The following is a 20,233-nucleotide window of genomic DNA, read 5'->3' on the forward strand; positions in this document are numbered from 1 at the left end:
ATGGGATCTAATTAAACTAAAGAGCTTCTGCACAGCAAAAGAAACTACCATCAGAGTGAACAGGCAACCTGCAGAATGGGAGAAAATTTTTGCAATCTGCTCATCTGCAAATGGCTAATATCCAGAATCTACAAAGAACTCAAACAGACTTACAAGAAAAAACAAACAACCCCGTCAAAAAGTAGGTGAAGGATATGAACAGACACTTCTCAAAAGAAGACATTTATGCAGCCAACAGACACACTAAAAAATGCTTATTATCACTAGTCATCAGAGAAATGTGAATCAAAACCACAATGAGATACCATCTCACACCAGTTAGAATGGTGATCATTAAAAAGTCAGGAAACAACAGGTGCTGGAGAGGATGTGGAGAAATAGGAACACTTTTACACCGTTGGTGGGACTGTAAACTAGTTCAACCATTGTGGAAGACAGTGTGGTGATTCCTCAAGGATCTAGAACTAGAAGTACCATTTGACCCAGCCATCCCATTACTGGGTATATACCCAAAGGATTATAAATCATGCTGCTATAAAGACACATGCACACGTATGTTCATTGCGGCACTATTCACAATAGCAAAGACTTGGAACCAACCCAAATGTCCATCAATGATAGACTGGATTAAGGAAACGTGGCACATATACACCATGGAATACTATGCAGCCATAAAAAAGAATGAGTTCATGTCCTTTGTAGGGACATGGATGAAGCTGGAAATCATCATTCTGAGCAAACTATGGCAAGGACAGAAAACCAAACACCACATGTTTTCACTCATAGGTCGGAATTGAACAATGAGAACACTTGGACACAGCATAGGGAACATCACGCACTGGGGCCTCTTGTGGGGTGGGGGGAGGGGGAGGGGATAGCATTAGTAGATATACCTAATGTAAATAACGAGTTAACGGGTGCAGCACACCAACATGGCACATGTATACCTATGTAACAATCCTGCACATTGTGCACATGTACCCTAGAACTTAAAGTATAATTAAAATAAAATAAAAAAGATTTTTAAGACCATCAGCACTTTTCACGATTGCCTCAGTTCCTGGCACCAAATTTAAATGGGCTTCTGATGCCTTGCAAATTTGTTCTTTTAATTTTGAAATGTCTAAAGTAAGATTATCTTCTCTTCCTTGTAGATGGCATCTAACCATGTCCCAGTGATGCTCAGACTCATTATAGGCTTGGAGTGTAATACAAAAATCTGTCATATTCCAGACATACTGTAACTGAAAAAGATATTCCAAGCTTGTGAGCCTAGCTCTCATCCAAATGATAGTTTAAGATCATTAATTTGGTTTGCCAATTTTTGAACTATTTTGACCTGAGAATTCCACAATTTTGAGGAAGTTTTTTTTGCCAATCATGTACATATTCCACAGTTTGAGCAGAGGAGTATAAAGCAATTCCAGCAGCCACAGCAGTACCTTTGACTGTAATAAGGCCCATAATGACCATTATAAGGGTAAAAATAAATATTTTTGTTTTGGTAAACACTCCCTTAACATTTCTGTGACGATATGAATGGAAGGAGAGACTTCCCAAGGTCTATTGAGGGAAACCGGTATCCAAACTCCTTCTCTAGCCCTCACCAGCAACACAGATGTTTTTACACCAAATGTGCAACCAATACAGGTGAAAAGGCGACAGTTTTGACAGTAATAGTTTGATAATTAGGTCGAATATTAATATTTCTGACCATTAACATAAAAGGAGGCTTGACACAACTCTGACTGGGTATTGTTTGGTTGGAAGAAAACTGATACATAAATTGATGTCTCCCACCTTCTCTATTAATATAATATTGTTTTTCCAAACCTGAATATGAGATTGGGCCATCATTAACTTTCATGATTCGGGATGTTTAGGGTCTATGATTGGATTTATCATTTTTGGATGTGGGCTGGCCATACCAAAATTGGTCCAAATCACGGGAAAATGAGCAGGTTTTTCAGTGTAAATGGTGTCATCTCTTTGATAGTATAGTTCTTGGTTTAGTCCTGTCTTGCATCTATCATTCTGATTGGTACAATTAACTGCAAAGGTCCCCTTAGGGGCCCAATCAAGAACAGTTCCATAGGAATTATTTTGCAGTACCACAGCGTGATCAGCGATGCAATCCTTCCAAATCAATATTTCTAAATCCTTTGACCAATATTGAGGTTGTTGACACCTCTGTTTTCTGGGCTTACACTGTTCCAATTGAACCAAACTTTGTGAATGATCTGGGCTTCATCCAGAAAATAAATGACAGGATACTGGTCTTTGATTATGACCTGGAATCTTAGCTAGCCAATGTTGTCGCTAGCCTTTTAGGCAACTGATAGCTGGCCCTATGCAAAGAGCGAGGAACTGATAACCCATGGACACATTTATTAACATTCCTTCCTCCTCTGGGTGAGAGGGCCCACGAGTACCTGTAGGCTTAGGCATCCAAACACTACTATTAACATAAACCTCAACCAGGGTTTCCAACCATGTGACAGGCCTAATTAAAGGTGGGAAGGGGACATATGCCTAACAGGTATAATTAGCTGCAGTTGCTCCCGCAGGCGGGGGGAGACTTACCACCATTGATACAATCATCAAGGCTGCAAGCAGCATATTATCTGGAGTTTGCATTACCCTTGTGTTCTTTAGGCTTTTTTCAGCTAACTGTGTCAGCTTCTTTAATTGGGCCCAAGTCCGTGGCTCTGCTTTCTTGGTGGTTGACAACTTTATCTGTAAGTTGTAGGTATCTAAACTGGAAGCTCTTTTTTTCCTGGGGAAATAAAAGCAAAACCTCTCCCCCATGTTATCACCTTCCCTATTTCCCACGTTTTATTTGTATTATCTTTCCACCAAATCAGTTTTCGTTCTTGTGGGCTGTTCGTTTTACCAGTAAGATGTTGTTCTGCAGGGGTGATGGTCTAATTTCTATAAATGTTTAAAAAGTTTAAAGTATAGAATACTAGATTAAGTTGCATCTGGAGAGTGTTATACTCCTTACTGTCTTTTCCTTTTTTTTGTTTAACCAATTGAGCTTTGAGTATTCTATTAGTTCCTTCAATTATGGCCTGTCTTTGGGAATTACAGGGAATTCCTGTTGTATGTGTAATTTTTCACTGATTTAAGAATTTTTGAAATGCTTTACTATAGTATTCTGGCCCATTGTCCATTTTAATTTTTTTTTTTTGAACTCCCATGACAGCAAAACAAGGTAATAAATGTCTTTTAACACGGAAAGTACTTTCTCCTCTCTAGCAGGTTGCCCATGTGAAATGTGAATAAGTATCAACTGTCACATGGACAAATGACAATTTTCCAAATGAAGGTACATGCATAGCATCCGTTTGCCATAACACATTAGGACTTAGACCTCTGGGAGTAACTCCTGCCTCCTGAGTGGGCAGGTGTAGAATCTGACTGGGTGCAATGTTGTACAATACTTTTTGCCTGTTTTCGTGTGATATCAAATTTATTTTTTAATCCTGTTGCATTTACACGAGTCAAGGCATGAAGTTCTTGTGCTTCCATGAATGCAGGTGATAGCAGCAAGTCAGCTTGTTCATTTGCTTTAGCTAAAGGCCATGGTAAATTAGGGTGTGCTAGAATATAAGTAATACAAAATGGGAAATTTCTTTTTCTTACAGTTTGTTGTAACAAATTAAACAGCTGGTTTAACTGATCATCGACACTATATTTGATTAGGGCTGTCACATGGTTGGAACCCCCGGTTGAGGTTTATGTTAATAACAGTGTTTGGATGCCTGAGCTTACAGATACTCGTGGGCCCTCTCATCCAGAGGAGGAAGGAATGTTAATAAATGTGTCCATGGGTTATCAGTTCCCCGCTCTTTGCATAGTTCCCTTGGCTGCGGGTGGGAAGTCCCTGGCTTCTTGCACTTCCCAGGTGTGGCGACGCCCCACTCTGCTTCTGTTCGCCCTCAGTTGGTTGGATCCACTGCCTAACCAGTCCCAATGGGATGAACTCGGTACCTCAGTTGAAATGCAGAAATCACCTACCTTCTGCATAGGTCTGGCTGGGAGCTGCCGACCGGTACTGTTCCTATTCGGCCATCTTGGCGCCTCGCCTCAACTGGCACTCTTTAAATAATAAAAATCTTATGAGAATCATCAAACTGTTTGCTGAATTTGATCCATTCTCTCATGAGTACTTGGACAAATAAAAATGTGTGAAAATAAATATGACAATTGTATCCAAAATAAATTATGAAGACTTAATTGAAATAGAAATAGGCACATAGAAAGTGAAATGTTAAATAAATAAAGCAGGTTCTAAAAACTACTTCCTTATTAGATTTTATACCGAATTGGATAAATACTGATCATTGGTTCTTATAAGCTAATGTTATTACAAAAAAATCTTGAAATATTTTTTTCCTAACTAAAATTATTTTCCTGACTATATTCAACAAAGTGAAACAAATTCTAGTTGATCATAACATGCCACTGAACAGACTTCGTGGGATTAGTCTGACTCTGTGCTATGACAATACAGCTGTTATGAAAAGCAAGCATTAAAGATGTGTGCACTCTTTAAAAACATCAGTAAATAAACAGAACGTGCTATATGGAGCTTATTCCTCTTTTATAAGGGAATAAGCTGACCTCATAGTACTCAAATAAATACTAAAGTATTTTCAAGTTATATTTTCTTTTTAGGTTTGCCATGAAGAAGAGTGTATTATGCACACAGGTCAATGTGCATTTTCTTAATTTTTATTCTTTCTGGATACATAATAGTATGCATTTATGGGTTACATGTGATATTTTGATACAAAAATAAAATATGCAATGATCAAATCAGGATAATTGGGATATCCTTCACCTCAAGCATTTATCATTTCTTTGTATTAGAAATATTCCAATTCCACTCTTTTAGTTTTTTGAAATATGGGTACAAAAATATAGTTAGAAGAAATAAGATTAATGTTGTTAAAATAGTTTAAATGAGATGTCTACTTCTTGTGATGACAAAGGGAAGGAAATATAAAATGAGTGGTAGGGGAGGGATATGATGAATGTCAATTCTGCCTTTGATTGAAGTTGCAGGAGCAAATTGTGGTATGTGCCACCAACTCCTGTGTATTAAGTTTTTTGTAGAACTGTAGCTGGTTATGAACTTCAGGACTTGGTAGACTGAATTTAATGTAGGGCGGGCACAGTGATCAGAGTGCTGAAGGGGTGAACTGTGTCAGATGCATCTGATACACTGACTCATCTTCTCAATATCTCCTCTCAACCCAGCTGTGACTGGAATGGAGAGTTCAAAGGAATTCAAGCTGATAGCATCTTGCTTTAGGACAGGTGTTGCTTGTCTTTCTGTTCAATCCTAAGCCATTTCTTTACCATGGACACTTCTTTTTTAAAAATTCTGTATTAAGAGTCTGGTTATTTCAGTGTTAAGGTAAAAGAACCCAGTTATAATAAGTGTTTTTCATATATTTTTTCATCATTCTCACAACAAATATGTGAGAAGAATGATGCTTAAAAGGTAAGTAACTTTCTGAGGTGAAGCAACTAGTAGGTTGTAGAATTGATTTTTGAATGCAGATTTCTCTCTTCTTTCTCCACTGTTCTTTCTCACCCTTGTTTCCACTAGTGATCCTACCTTCTTTCTATGGCAGCAATATTTGTTTTAACAAGCCTACATAATTTATAGACCACCCTAATTTTTTTTTGTCTTTAAAGTAGTGACTTTGTGTGAATATTCCAATATTATTACTATTTACAAAAGAAATTTAGGGCAGCCTTCAGTGTTTGCCTTCCAAGGCAGGTTATGAGCCCTGGGAGAAGAGTTTTACTTCATGTCTTGTCACACTGTATACATCTAAAATTGATAGTGAATTGGTTACTGACAATTATCATAAAGTTTGGTATTGGATAACTAGTGGATAATTTAAAAAGATCCTTAATGGATAAAAGATATGACATCTCCATTGACTTCAGGGGAAAAAAAAGTGTCTTAAGGGCTCTTAAGGCTATTTAAGGAAAAAGCTTGAAGTGTGATATCGTAGAATTTCAGAACTGAAACAGATCTTTGTCTGTCTTCCTTTTTCAGCCCAAAGATACTTTAAGTGGTTTAAAGATAACATACAGATTATCACATTAGAAACACAAAGTTATTCAAGAAAATGTTCACCAAAATTTTTTTTTCTGTCTTTACACATTCATAAGACATTTAATTCCAAGATGGAGACTTGATGTCTACCACCAGAGCTAATGAAACTGAAAACAGATTTCTACTTAATGCCCTTCAACTAAAGAAATCTATTTTTTTGTGTGTGTTTTCTTTCTTTTTACTTTAAGTTCTGGAATACATGTGCAGAACCTGCAGTTTTGTTACATAGGTATACATGTGCCATGGTGGTTTGCTGTACCTATCAAGTATTCCATGGTGTATCTGTGCCACATTTTCTTTATCCAGTCTATCACTGATGGACATTTGGGTTGGTTCCAAGTCCTTGCTATTGTAAATAGTGCTGCAATAAATATATGTGTGCATGTGTCTTTATGCTAGATTGATTTATAATCCTTTGGGTATATACCCAGTAATCATGGAAACTTTTATTCATCAAGAATTTATTTTGAGAAATGAGATCAGGGAGATGATGAAATATATTTCAGGCTTCACTCTCCCCTTCAGAAATTTCAAGAAGCAACTAACCATAGACTGCAAGATGTTTGTGAAAGTCCCAGTACAGTACTTAGAAACAAGCCTAAAACACCTGAGGGTCGGTAAAACTGAATTAGAAGGGTAAGAAAAATGGCCTCACTTTGACCATGCTGCCCCTCCTATTCCCTCACGTCAGTAAGTACAATACCACAAAGAGGGAATTCCTTGGGTCCCCCTTTTTTTTTTTTTGAGACAGGGTCTCCCTCTGTCGCCCAGGCTGTAGTGCAGTGGCGCGATCTCAGCTCACTGCAAGCTCCGCCTCCCAGGTTCACGCCATTCTCCTGCCTCAGCCTCCCGAGTAGCTGGGACCACAGGTGCCCACCACCTCGCCCGGCTAGTTTTTTGTATCTTTGGTAGAGATGGGGTTTCACCATGTTAGCCAGGATGGTCTCGATGTCCTGACCTCGTCATCTGCCCACCTCGGCCTCCCAAAGTGCTGGTATTACAGGAGTGACCTACCGCGTCCAGCCTGGGTCCATGGTTTTTACAGAGGAAAAAGAAAATTGGAGGTGGTCCGTCAGCTTCCCTAGCATTCCGAGAGTTTTTCCAAGAAGCTCACTCCAGTCTAACCACATGGAAAACACTGGGAGTAGCAGTCTTTGGTGGTACCTCTGTGTTCCTGCCAGCTGTGATGCCCAGTTGGAGATATCAGCCACCAGCAGAGCCCATGCATAAAGCTGAGCTGCTTGCTTTCAGAAGCACGGTGGGAAGTTCACAGTGACCAGCTTGCAGTCTTTGGTGTACCTCTGTGTTTCTGCCAGCTGTGATGCCCAACTGGAGTTATCGGGAACCAGTGTAGCCCATGCACAAACCTGATTTGGTTGCTTTCAGAAGCCCAGTGGGAAGTTCAAACTGGCTCGAGTCCCTAGATGGCTCCTCTTCAACCCTGTTATCAGAGCGGATCCTGAAGACCTGCCTAGGCAGGGAGACACCCTCTTCTGTGCATTTTGGTGAAGAATAATAGCTAGTTTTGCTTAACTCAGGAGGCCAAACAGTGGTTCCACTCAGCCAAAAAGCCTTCCCCATGGTCTCACGCAAGAGAAAAGATGCCCACCTTCTTACTTAGGAGAAGCATGTGAGCTATTTTTAAACAAAACGATTAATAGCATCTATAGCTAAAATAAATGATCAAGGGATACATATTACAAAATGATGGAAATTCTGACATCCAAAACAAAATGTGTGTATGGTGGGGTGAGTAAAATTAGAGTTGTTGCATGAAATCCAAGTTGTTATCAGCTTGAAATAGACTGTTATAAGTTAAATGTTTTATATTCATAGTAATCACAAAGCAAAAGTCTATAGTAGACGCACAAAACAAAAACAGAAATGATTCAATACATACTACCACATAAATTCATGAAGACTCAAAGAAAGACTGCAAGAGAGGAAGAAAGAAAAAGTATTTCCAATAATGATGGAGATCTTTATGATTATCCACTTCTACTTAATGAACAGTAAATAAATTTTTTCTTCTTTATTATTTTCTTAAAAAGATTTAAGAGACAGGGTCTTACCATTCCCAAGGCTGGAGTACAGTGACATAATCAGCTCACTGCAGCCTTGAACTCCTGGACTCAAGTGATCCTCCTACCTCAGCCTCCCAAGTAGCTAGGACTACTGGCACACACCTTTGTATCCAGTTATTTTTTTTCTTTGTAGAGAAGGAGTCTTGCTTTGTTGGCCAGGCTAGTGTTGAACTCCTGGTTTCAAAAGATCCTCCCATCCTGGCTTCCCAAAGTATTAGAATAATAGGCATAAGCCACTATGTCCACCCTTCTTATGATTTTTTTTTTTTTTTTTTTTGAGATGGAGTCTCGCTCTGTCGCCCAGGCTGGAGTGCGGTGGCCTGATCTCAGCTCACTGCAAGCTCCGCCTCCCGGGTTCACGCCATTCTCCTGCCTCAGCCTCCTGAGTAGCTGGGACTACAGGCGCCCGCCACCACGCCCGGCTAATTTTTTGTATTTTTAGTAGAGACGGGGTTTCACTGCGGTCTCGATCTCCTGACCTTGTGATCCGCCTGCCTCGGCCTCCCAAAGTGCTGGGATTACAGGCGTGAGCCACCGCGCCCGGCCTTATGATTTTCTTAATAACATTTTGTTTTCTCTAGCTTACTTCATTATAAGAATACAGCATATAATACATCTATAAAATATGCGTAAATCATTTGTTTATATTATTGGTAAGGCTTCTCGTCAATAGTAGGATATTAGTAGTTAAGTTTTGGGGAAGTCAAAAGTTATACATAGATTTTTGATTGTGTGGTGAGAAGTTGTCCCTAGCCCTTGTATTGTTGAAGGGTCGATTATATATTCACTCAACATCAAAGCATCTAAATGTATAAAGCAAATATTAAATGATCTGAAGGTAGAGAAAGATTGCAATACAATAACAGTAGAGGACTTTAGTGCTCCACTTTCAACAATGGACAAATCATCCAAACAGAAAATTAATATGGAAACATGGGACTTGAATAATACTTTAGACCAAGTTCACTTAATAAACATATACAGAACATTCCACCCAACAGCAACATAACACATATTCTTCACAATCACACATGGATCATCTCTAAAATAGATCACACATTAGGCTGCAAAACAAGTCTTACAAATTTAAGAAATTTTAAATCATACCAAGTATCTTTTCTGACAACAATGGTATAAAACTAGAGTCAATAACAGGAATAATATGGAAATCAAACAACATGCTCCTGAACAACCAATGGGTCAATGATCAAATTAAAAGAAAAATTTAAAAATATCTTGAGATGAATAAATATGGAAACACAACATATTAAAGCTTATAGAATCCAGCAAAAATAGTTCTAACAGAAAAGTTTATAGAAACAGAAACTATATATAAAAAAAAAGATCTATAATAAACAACTCAATGTTACTCCACCAGAAAGTAGAAAAAGCAGAATAAACTAAGCCCAAAGTTAGCTGAAGGAATTAATAAAGACCAGGCAGAAATAAATAAAATAGAAACTAGAAAAACAATATAAAAGATCAATAAAACTAAGAATTGGCTTTTAAAGAAGATAAAGAAAATCAACAAATATTTATCTATACTAAAAAGAAGAGAAGACTCAAAATCACAATGAAAGAGGAGACATTACAACTCATAGTACAGAAATACAAGTGATCAGAAAAGACTACCATGAACAACTATATGCCAAAAAAGTGGATAACCTAGGAGAAATGGATACATTCCTAGACACATGCAACCTACCAAGATTGAATTATGAAGAAATAGAAAACCTTAATAGACCAATAACATGTAAGGATATTCAATCAGCAATAATAAGTCTCCCATCAAAGAAAATCCTAGGATGTGATGTCTTTACTGTTGCAATCTACCAAACATTTAAAGAAGAATTAATACCAATTCTTCTCAAACTCTTCCAAAATATTGAAGGGAAGGGAATACTTTTAAACTCTTTTTACAAGTCCAGCATTACCCTGATACCACAGTTGAACAGGGATATTACAAGAGAAGAAAATTATAGGCCAATATCCTTGATGAATACACACGTAAAAGTCCTCAACACAATATAAACAAACCAAATTCAACAACACATTAAAAGTATCACGCAACACGACCAAGTGGGATTTATCCCTGAGAAGTAAATATGGTTCCATATATGTAAAACAATAAATGTGATACATCTTATCAACACAATGAAAGACAAAAGCCATATGATCATTTTATTAAATGCAGAAAAAGTATTTGATAAAATTCAGCTTCCTTTCATAATGAAATTCTCAATAAAGTAGGTATAGAAATAATGTAACTCTATACAATAAAGAACATATTAGTATACCATAATCCTGTAGCTTACATTATACTCAAGGATGAAAAATTAAAAGCCTTTTATCTGAGGTCTTGCACAAAACAAGGATGCTTATTTTCACCATTTGTATTCAACACAGTATTGGATGACCTTGCTAGAGCAATTAGGAAAGAGAAAGAAATAAAAAACATCAAAATAGGAAAGAATAAAGTGAGATTTTTGCTGTTTGCTAATTATTCTATGTATATATAACCCCAAAAACTTCAGCAAGAAACTATCAGAAGTAATAAATAAATACATTAAAGTTTCAGAATACAAAATCAACATCCAAGAATTAGGTAGCATTTCTATATATTATCATCAAACTATCTGAAAAAGAAACCAAGAAAACCATCTCACTTATGATAGCTACAAAAATAAAATAAAATAAAACAAAATACTTAGAAATAAATTTAACAAAGGAGGTGAAAGACTTGTACACTAAAACCTTAAAAAATGTTGATAAAAGAAATTGAAGACATAAATAAATGGAAAGATACTCCATATTCATGGACTGGAAGAATTAGTATGTTTAAAATGTCCAGATTGCTACCCAAAGCAATGTATGGGTTCATTGCAATTCTTATCAAAATTCCAATGTCTATTTCACAAAAATAGAAAAAAATCCTAAAATTTACACTGAGTTACAAAAAACTCCCAAATAGCCAAGGAAATCATGATTATAAGAAATCTGGAGGCATCATACTACCTGATTTCAAACTATACTACAAAGCTATTGTTATTAAAACAGTATGGTACTGGCCTAAAAATAGACACTTTGCTCAATGGAACAGAATAGAGGATCCAGAAATGAACCTACCCATGTACAGTCAATTGATTTTCAACAAAGGTGATGGGAATACACAGTTGAAAAAGAAAAGTTTCTTCAATAAAGAGTGTTGGGAAAGCTGAATATCCACATGCAGAGGAACAAAATTGGACCCTTATCTCACACTATCTAACAATGAACTTAAAAGGAGTAAAGACTTAAATATAAAACCTGAAATTGAAAAATGACTAGAAGAAAATATGTGAGACAAATGATATGACATTGATTAGAACAATGATGTTTTTATTTTACCCAGAAAATTCAGGCAACAAAAACAAAAATAGACAAATAAGACTACATCAAACTAAAAGCTTCTATACATAAAGTGAAACAACAAACAGGGTGAACAAACAACCTATGGATTGGGAGGAAATATTTGGAAAGCATGTATCTGATAACAGCTTAGTACCCAAAACATATAAGACGATCAAACAACTCACTAGCAAGAAAATAAATAACCCAATTTTAAAAATGGGCAAAGAACTAAATAGACATTTCTCAAAAGAAGACATACATATGGCCAAGAGATACATGAAATAATGCTCACCATCACTAATCATCAGAAAAATGCAAATCAAAACCACAATAAGATATCACTTCACACCTGTCAGAATGGCTATTATCAAAAAGATGAAAGATAACAATTGTTGGTGATGATATGGAGTAAAGGGAACCCTGATACACTATTGGTGGGAATGCAAATTAGTACAGCCATTACAAAAATGATGTGGATGTTTCTAAAAAAAAAAATAAAAAAATACAATTAGCATATGGTGCAGCAATCCCACTTTTGAGTCTATATCTAAAGAAATTGAAATCAGTACATTGAAGAGATGTCTGCACTTCCATGTTCATTGCAGCATTTATTCACAGTAGCCAAGTTGTGGAATCTCCCTAAGTGCCTATCAACAGATGGATGGATAAAGAAAATGTGGTATATATACACAACGGAATATTATCCAACCTTAAAAAGAAGTCATTTCTGCCATTTGAGACAACATGGATGGAACTTGGCAAAATAAGCCAAGCAAAGAATGACAAATACCACACATTCCCACCTGTATGTGGACTCTGAAACAATTGAATTAATAGAAGCAGAGAGTAGAATGGTGGTTACCAGAATGTGATGGTGGGAGAAATGGAGAGATGATGGTTAAAGGATAAAGAGTTTAATTTGGACAGGAGCAATTAGGTTTTGTGTGTGTGTGTGTGTGTGTGTGTTTTTAATTTGTTGCACTGCATGGTCAATAATAGTATATTGCATATTTCAAACTTGCTAGATGAGTAAATTTCAAATGTTCTCACCACAAAAATGTTAATTAAATTATTCCACATCATATTAATGAACATAACATTACTTAGCACTTTATAAATATGTACAATTATACTTTGTCAATTTACAATAAGATAAAATTTTTTTGACTAAAAAATTTAAAGAACTTATTTTAATGTCAGGTATGTATAATAGATTTTTTTAAATATATAATGGCTAGATAGTTGTTCTTATTTGTCTTGAAATGTTTTCTGGACCATCCATTTAGTCCCATTGTCTGCTGATTTTTATTATACTCAGTGCTATACTTTAAAATGATTATAATTTACATTTTATTATGTTATCTGGTACTATAATTTTTTCCAATACATTGTGATACGGTTTGGCTCTGTGTCCCCACCCAAATCTCATCTTGTAGCTCCCATAATTCCCATGTATTGTGGGAGGGACCTGGTGGGAGATGATTGAATTATGGGGGCAGGTCTTTCCCATGTTGTTCTTGTGACAGTAAATGGGTCTCATGAAATCCGATGGTTTTAAAAATGGGAGTTGCCCTGCACAAGTTCTCTTTGCCTGACACCATCCATGTAAGATGTGATTTGCTCCTCCTTGCCTTCTGCCATGACTGTGAGGCTTCCCCAGCCACGTGGAATTATAAGTCCAATTAAACCTCTTTCTTTTGTAAATTTGCCCAGTCTTGGGTATGTCTTTATAAGCAGCATGAAAACAGACCAATGCACGTTATTTTGGCTCATCCTTCCATTTTTGAATGGAAACTAGGATCATATTGTGAAGTTCCTATGAAATTTTCATTGGCATTGTATTGGATACAGTAGGCCAATAAAAATTGATCAATAGATATTTAATATTTTTACTTCTTTGCTTTCACTTTAGATCGTGGTGTGTTGCTCCATTTATTCTAAACCCTTTTTTTAGTGTTGGCAGGTTTTCTATGTTTCTATTCAAATTCACATTTTATGATCCGTTTATAGATGTATTTAAAATTTTTAAATTTATATTTGATTGAACCTTTCCAGTGAATTTTTTAAACTAGATATTGTTGTTCTATAACAGAATGCCTTCAACCGGGAGCCTAAGGCAGATTCTGTCATGTAGAGTTCCATGAGCATATGTAGTATTTTTAAATGAATTAAATTTGCATAATTTTTGGCATGGCATTACCGTTCAGTTCAATTCTCTGTTATCTTACAGATAGTCCACCATTCTAGTGTATTGAACTTTTCTGGCCTCATAGAATGGTGAGTTTTCAGTCCTCACGTAACTGGCATCCATTAGGACAAATCTTGCTGTGGGTCAGTTACCAATAAAACCAGATGAGTATCTCCTTCCATTTACATTTTTGTCCTAAGAGCTTGGGTTTCATGCAGAGAACATTTTTTTTTTCTAGTGTTCTTCCTGCTGGAGAGCAAAGATTACTGGGTCTATATTTGGAGAGGGTCAGCTTTCAGGTTGGAGGCAGCAGACATGAGGTTCACAGGTATTACCTTCTTACAGACTGTCACCCATCTCATGAAGTCATCTTGTTACAGCAGCTTGGCCCCTGATTTCTTGGCTCTTGTGTAAATAGAAATTAACACCAGACCAAACAGAAATTTTTATCAGGCAACATTTAATAGGCTTGCAGCCTGAGCAAGGCAAGTGAGCAACATACAGGAAAGGGATCCCTGTTGCCAGCTCTCCAAAGGGCTTAGCTCTTGTCATTTAAGGAAGCTGAGGAGAAAAATGAGTGATATGTAGGCTTGTAGAGGTGGGGAATTTTTAGCACCAAAGATGACTCGGTCCTTCAGAAGCCACTCTGAGGAACATTTGTCTCGAATAAAACTTCATTTTAGAGGCACCTTCAAAAAGAGGATAAAATTTCTCTAGCCCAATGGTTAGCATTTTTGGTTGAAAGGCAACAGTCTCCAAATGCAATTCTGAATAAAAATCTGCTTCACTAACAAATTCATTGGTCAAAGCCAATGAGCAATTTGAAAAATATTAAGTAGTAACAAATGACTAATTTTATTAGTAAATCCTTCTCTTCCTTGCCTACATCTACCTCCCTATATGCAGCTTTCTCTATTCCCCCTTATATTTCTGATTTCTCTGCTTCAACACCTTCTCATACTCCTTCCTCCTCTTACTCAAACCTCCAGCTTTTCCCAACAACTCTCCTGAAACCCCCAAATGCCAAGGACCTCTGATACAGGTCACATTTGACAGTTTACTTTAACAGTAAACAGGCTTCCAAAGGTACTTGCGTTGGGGAGGTCTTGTAATTCATGGCAACATCCTGTCCCTGAGTAAAAAATATTAACATGAAGAGTTCTCTTCCCTTCTTCTAAACTTTCCTGTATGTTCCTATAAAAGCTTGTAACAGACTCTGAAACACTTCCAACTGTGTTGGTGTGTCTTCCAGGGTTTATCCTCATATTTGTCTTCCAATAAACTTTTATCAAATTATTTGTCTCAACAGCCTTATTTTGGTGGATACTTCTACAGATTCTTTCTTCTCATGATCCAGGTATAAAGGGACCTATAAAGTTTAAATCTTGTACTGAATTAAGCTGAATTAAGAACTCTAATAAAAGATTTCCCTAAACTCAAATAAGATTGGCAAATATTCATAGAAGAATTTAGAATTCTTTTGGGTGAACATGACCCACGGTTACCTGATTGCTATAGATGGAATGTTTATGTTCCCCCAAACTCGACTGTTGAAGCCCTAACTTCCAGTGTGACAGTATTTGGAGATGGGCTCTTTGGGATGTAATTAGGGTTAAATTAGCTTATGAAGGTAAGGACCTCCTGATGGAATTAATAACCTTATTAGAAGAAGAAGAGATTTTTCTCTTCTTGTCTGTGATAAAGCAAAGAGGAAAGGCCAGGTGAGGACACAGTAAGTAGGCAGCCATCTGCAACCCAAGGAGAGAACACTTCCCACCCTCTAAAACTGTGAGAAAATAAATTTCTGTTGTTTAAGCCACCCAGTATATGGCATTTTTTTCTGACAGCCCTAGTGTGGCAGGACTTTTCCTTAGTTCAGCTAAAGACGGGGTTCTTGTCCATCCCATGGACATGAAAATTTAGGCTTCCAGGCGGTTTAAAGGGTGAATGAAGCAGGGTTTTATTGTGTGAAAAGGAAAAAAAAGAGGGGAAACGGGGATTTTCGCAAGGCCAGAGTCCCTCTACTAGAGGGCTTCCCACCAGGCACTTTGAATCTCAGGTTCCGCCCAGGAAGAGGAGGGGCCAGGCTAGGGCTCTTCTCTGCGGCAAACGTCCTGAATTTCCCGAGGCACCACCTCAGTGGGCAGGCTGATTGGAGTTTCTCCAAGACCCCCTCCCACCTGACTGTCTCACTAGCAGTCTAACACACTGACCTATGTGTGACCTGTATCAACTTGTAGTGATGTTGGTTGAAATCTGAAATGCTAAATCCTGGATGACAAAAGCTGGTTATACTTTCCTGGAAAGGGAGCTACAGAATCCTTCTTTCCACAATAAATCTGAGGGTCAAAAAAAAAAAAATTTTTTTTAAGGCTCTAAGAGTAGGTTGAAGTCTCCTAAAAGCCAGACCTGAAACATTTCCAGCAAAAATTAATTGGACCATAATTCAGTCATGCAAACTGATGAAACTATAGGAGATTTTCGGAATAGACTAGAAAATACCCTCCAACATTTGTAAGCTAAGGAAGATGTTAATGTAATAGCTACTCTTTCATCTCATTTCGCCAATGGAGTTAAGCCTGAAATTGAAGACCAAATTTGAAAACTAATTAGAATGGAAATAGCCCCTTTATCTGCAGTACAATACTTGGCACAGCATTTTGAAAGGACTTTAGAACAAAAATGAAGCAGATTCCAAAATAAACTTGTAGCACTACTAATCCAACAGCTAGGTTACCCATTTTATAACAAGTGACTTGTTGACAAGGACACGTTTGGATATTGTTAATAGGACACAGGAAAGAAGATTGTCCCATCTTACAAGAGGAAAACAAAAACAGAAAAATTCCTAATTCCGTTCAATCAATGTTCTCACAAAAACCAGACAAAGAAAACCATCCAGGCCGGGCGCGGTGGCTCAAGCCTGTAATCCCAGCACTTTGGGAGGCTGAGACGGGTGGACCACGAGGTCAGGAGATCGAGACCATCCTGGCGAACACAGTGAAACCCCGTCTCTACTAAAACTACAAAAAACTAACCAGGCGAGGTGCCTGGCGCCTGTAGTCCCAGCTACTCGGGAGGCTAAGGCAGGAGAATGGCGTGAACCCGGGAGGCGGAGCTTGCAGTGAGCCGAGACCGCGCCACTGCACTCCAGCCTGGGCAACAGAGCGAGACTCCGTCTCAAAAAAAAAAAAAAAAAGAAAAGAAAAACCATCCAATATTCTGCCTTATGCTAAACACTCATAGTAAATACAATACTAATATAGACGGTCAACTTCATCAATTCCTGGTAAATAAGGTTGCTACTCTTTCTACATGAAACCCTGCCATCTTTGCTCAACCTTTTCTTTGGAGTAAGCCTATTTCACAGGTGGTATTTCAAATACTCCACAGATTTTCTCTGTATCTCAGCCCTTAACTGTAACTATTGGGGTTTGACTGCAAAAACATTCCTTCCTATCTTGCGATATCACCCCTGCACATTTAATAGGAAGATATTTACTTTGCAAATGGATCTGCAATATTAAATGTGCTCCAAAAGGACTATTTTTTAAGGTTGCAGAGAACACTTCTATTCATAATCAAGTTGTGTCTGCTCAAGATGCAATTTTGCCTTCTCTATTATATTTGATACTATCCCAGATAAAGATCTTGACCTTATATCTGGCTGAATCTTTGTGTTTTTATTTCACCCCTACAGTGTCCTGGAGCTTTCCAAGTTACCTTCAGAGAACAGATAATTAGAAGGAAAGATAACAATCAACCTCTGTAATAGACTAGACAAACTGAACCTGAAAGTACTGAATGCAAAGCAGTGAATTAAAACTATAAAGAATTTTCTGGGCGTTGTGCTAGTGGTTGCGTTAGCATCTTCAAATTTTATTTTTGGAAGAAATCTTAGATACCTTTTGTTGTTGTTGTTGTTTTTAAAAGCCCATCATATCATGTGAAATATAATCTCACTTACTTCAGGTTTGAGTGACATTTTGAAAAACCAAGGATGAGGAGGAATCATATTGTTTTTAAGTCTAACTTCCTCAAATATTTGACACACTCATGTTGGAACAGGTTAGTCACTTAGAGATGCAGCAAGTGAAGGAAAGGACGTGTCTTATATACTGGTGAGTATCTAGCGCCAAAGCCAGATATAAGGATGTAGCCTTCCATATGTATTTTGATTGAAAGAATGAAACTGGGAGTGGAGCATGAAGGTCAGAGATGATGTTCTTATTAAAGGCTTTTGAGATATATTAACAAATTTGCTTCCATCCCTTCACCACCTCCCAAAACAGGTGGAATAAGGCTTTTTAATATTAACTAAATTGAGAGGTGGAAAATGGCATGCTGTTTTCATAAGTTTATAAATATTACTGAGATGAAATATATTTTCATGTAGTAATTTTTAAGTCATACTTTCACCTTATAACACGTAAGTTTCATTGCAGCATTGAAGTCCGGGTTAGTGTTATAATAAAAAGTATATTGCGTTCAGGCTGGGTGCGGTGGCTCATGCCTGTAATCCCAGTGCTTTGGGAGGCTGTGGCAGGCAGATCACTTGAGGTCAGGAGTTCCAGACCAGGCTGGCCAACATGAGGAAACCCCATCTCTACTAAAAATACAAAAATTATCTGGGCATGGTGGTGTGTGCCTGTAATCCCAGCCACTTGGGAGGCAGAGGCAGGAGAATCACTTCAACCTGGGAGGCAGAAGTTGCAGTGAACTGAGATTGTGCCACTACACTCCAGCCTAGGTGACAGAGTGAGACTTTGTCTCAAAAAAAAAAAAAGTATATTATAGTTAGTGCTGATTATGTGGCAGACATTGTGTTAAATTCTTTGTAGGTATTATTTATGAAATTTAATGTATTCCTTAGTACAAGCTTGTTGATGTAAGTATTATCATCCTCATTTTACAGCAAATATACTACTAAGACTTTTAACCACATTTTATGACAGCTCATAATGCCACAAGGTTCTGATACTTGGTTCAAATGATAACTCACTTTGTTAAAAAAAGAAGGTTAAATTATGTTTAATAACTGCTCCTTGTTCTTCAAAGTAGACTAGAAAAGAAAGTGGACTAGAATTATCTGGAACTGTCTATCTCTACCTTTCCCCTCAACTCTGAAAGTTTTATTATTCATTTTCTAAAAGAATAGTACTGAGAGATTGTGTAAGTCTTACACCAAGTTACATCTAGGGCATGTAAGATGAGCTAAAGAGACTGATCACAATAGCTTAGCAGCAGAGAATTCTTTTGAGAGAGTTATTGGTGTGCACTGATATCCACCCTCTCTTTATCACTGCTCATTTTCCCCATAGGGCAATGAGAGGTGCTGCTTTCTTACTATCTTTACAAACTAAGTAGCATTGGGTGCTTAAAGATCCTCTTGAAAAGCTGATATGTGCTCTTTGGGGTTTGGAGACACTAGTACTGGTGCCCAATTCATGCCTAAAACCATCTAAAAGTGATAGTCTGGGGTGGAATGGTTTGTGGCAAAGTAGGAAAGAAAAGAGAGTTGGGGGCATCCTGTTCCTACAGTGTATGGCTAAACTGGTGCGCATGAGTTTTTCTCCGGGGTAGAATCACTGGGGTGTTCTGGACTTGGGTCATATTCCTGCCCAAGATGTCAACATGTCAAGGTGCACTGATCTCAGCATCAACAATATATTGAATGAGTGGATCTCTAGAAGAGAGAATTTGAGGAAAGGAATCAGAAGTGGACTACAATAGAGACTTGCTATTGGGAGGTCCTGGCAGGGGGGGATCAGCAAAGAACCCAAATCATCCTTAAGGACTTAAGCCACCACCAGAAGGTGCCGACATCAGATCAGTTATGTATCATGTGAGGTTTCTTTTCCTTAATTCCCTGCACTCTAGTGTTACAACTTGAAGGTATCATAAACATGAGCTAGTGTACGCAGTGGGAGGTAGAGTTGGAAATGAAAATAAAAAGCCATACTCCTTTTTCACTCTGTGCCTGTAAGGCTGAATCAGGCCTTGGCTGTGTGACTGAGTGGGATCTGAGGGGGAGCAAGATACAAGGGGAGAAACTTTAAATCAAATCTCTCAGAGAGAGATTTAAAAATTTAGGTCAAATGGTATTTATTTTTATTTAGAAAAAGAGACTATTCATTTATCTGAGAGTGACTAATGAACAAACAGGAAAAAAAGTTATGATTACATAAAAGAGGAATTATAAGAAAGAATAAAGTTGCTTTTTGCTTGCACAGAACTAGATATAAAATATTAATTGTTTAAAATGTAAAAACAATAACTAAATTGGGGCATAAACAAGATAAATCTTAAATACAAATGAACTAATATGTTATATTGTGTTCCCATGGTTGGGGAATAGGCAGTACCTATTCTATAGTCCTATTAAGGCTTTCTTAAGTATCATTGTTGAAAACTAAGAATATCTTGGGGCCG

The sequence above is a fragment of the Macaca thibetana genome, chromosome 1 (assembly GCF_024542745.1).
Source record: "Macaca thibetana thibetana isolate TM-01 chromosome 1, ASM2454274v1, whole genome shotgun sequence".
NCBI lineage: Eukaryota > Metazoa > Chordata > Mammalia > Primates > Cercopithecidae > Macaca > Macaca thibetana.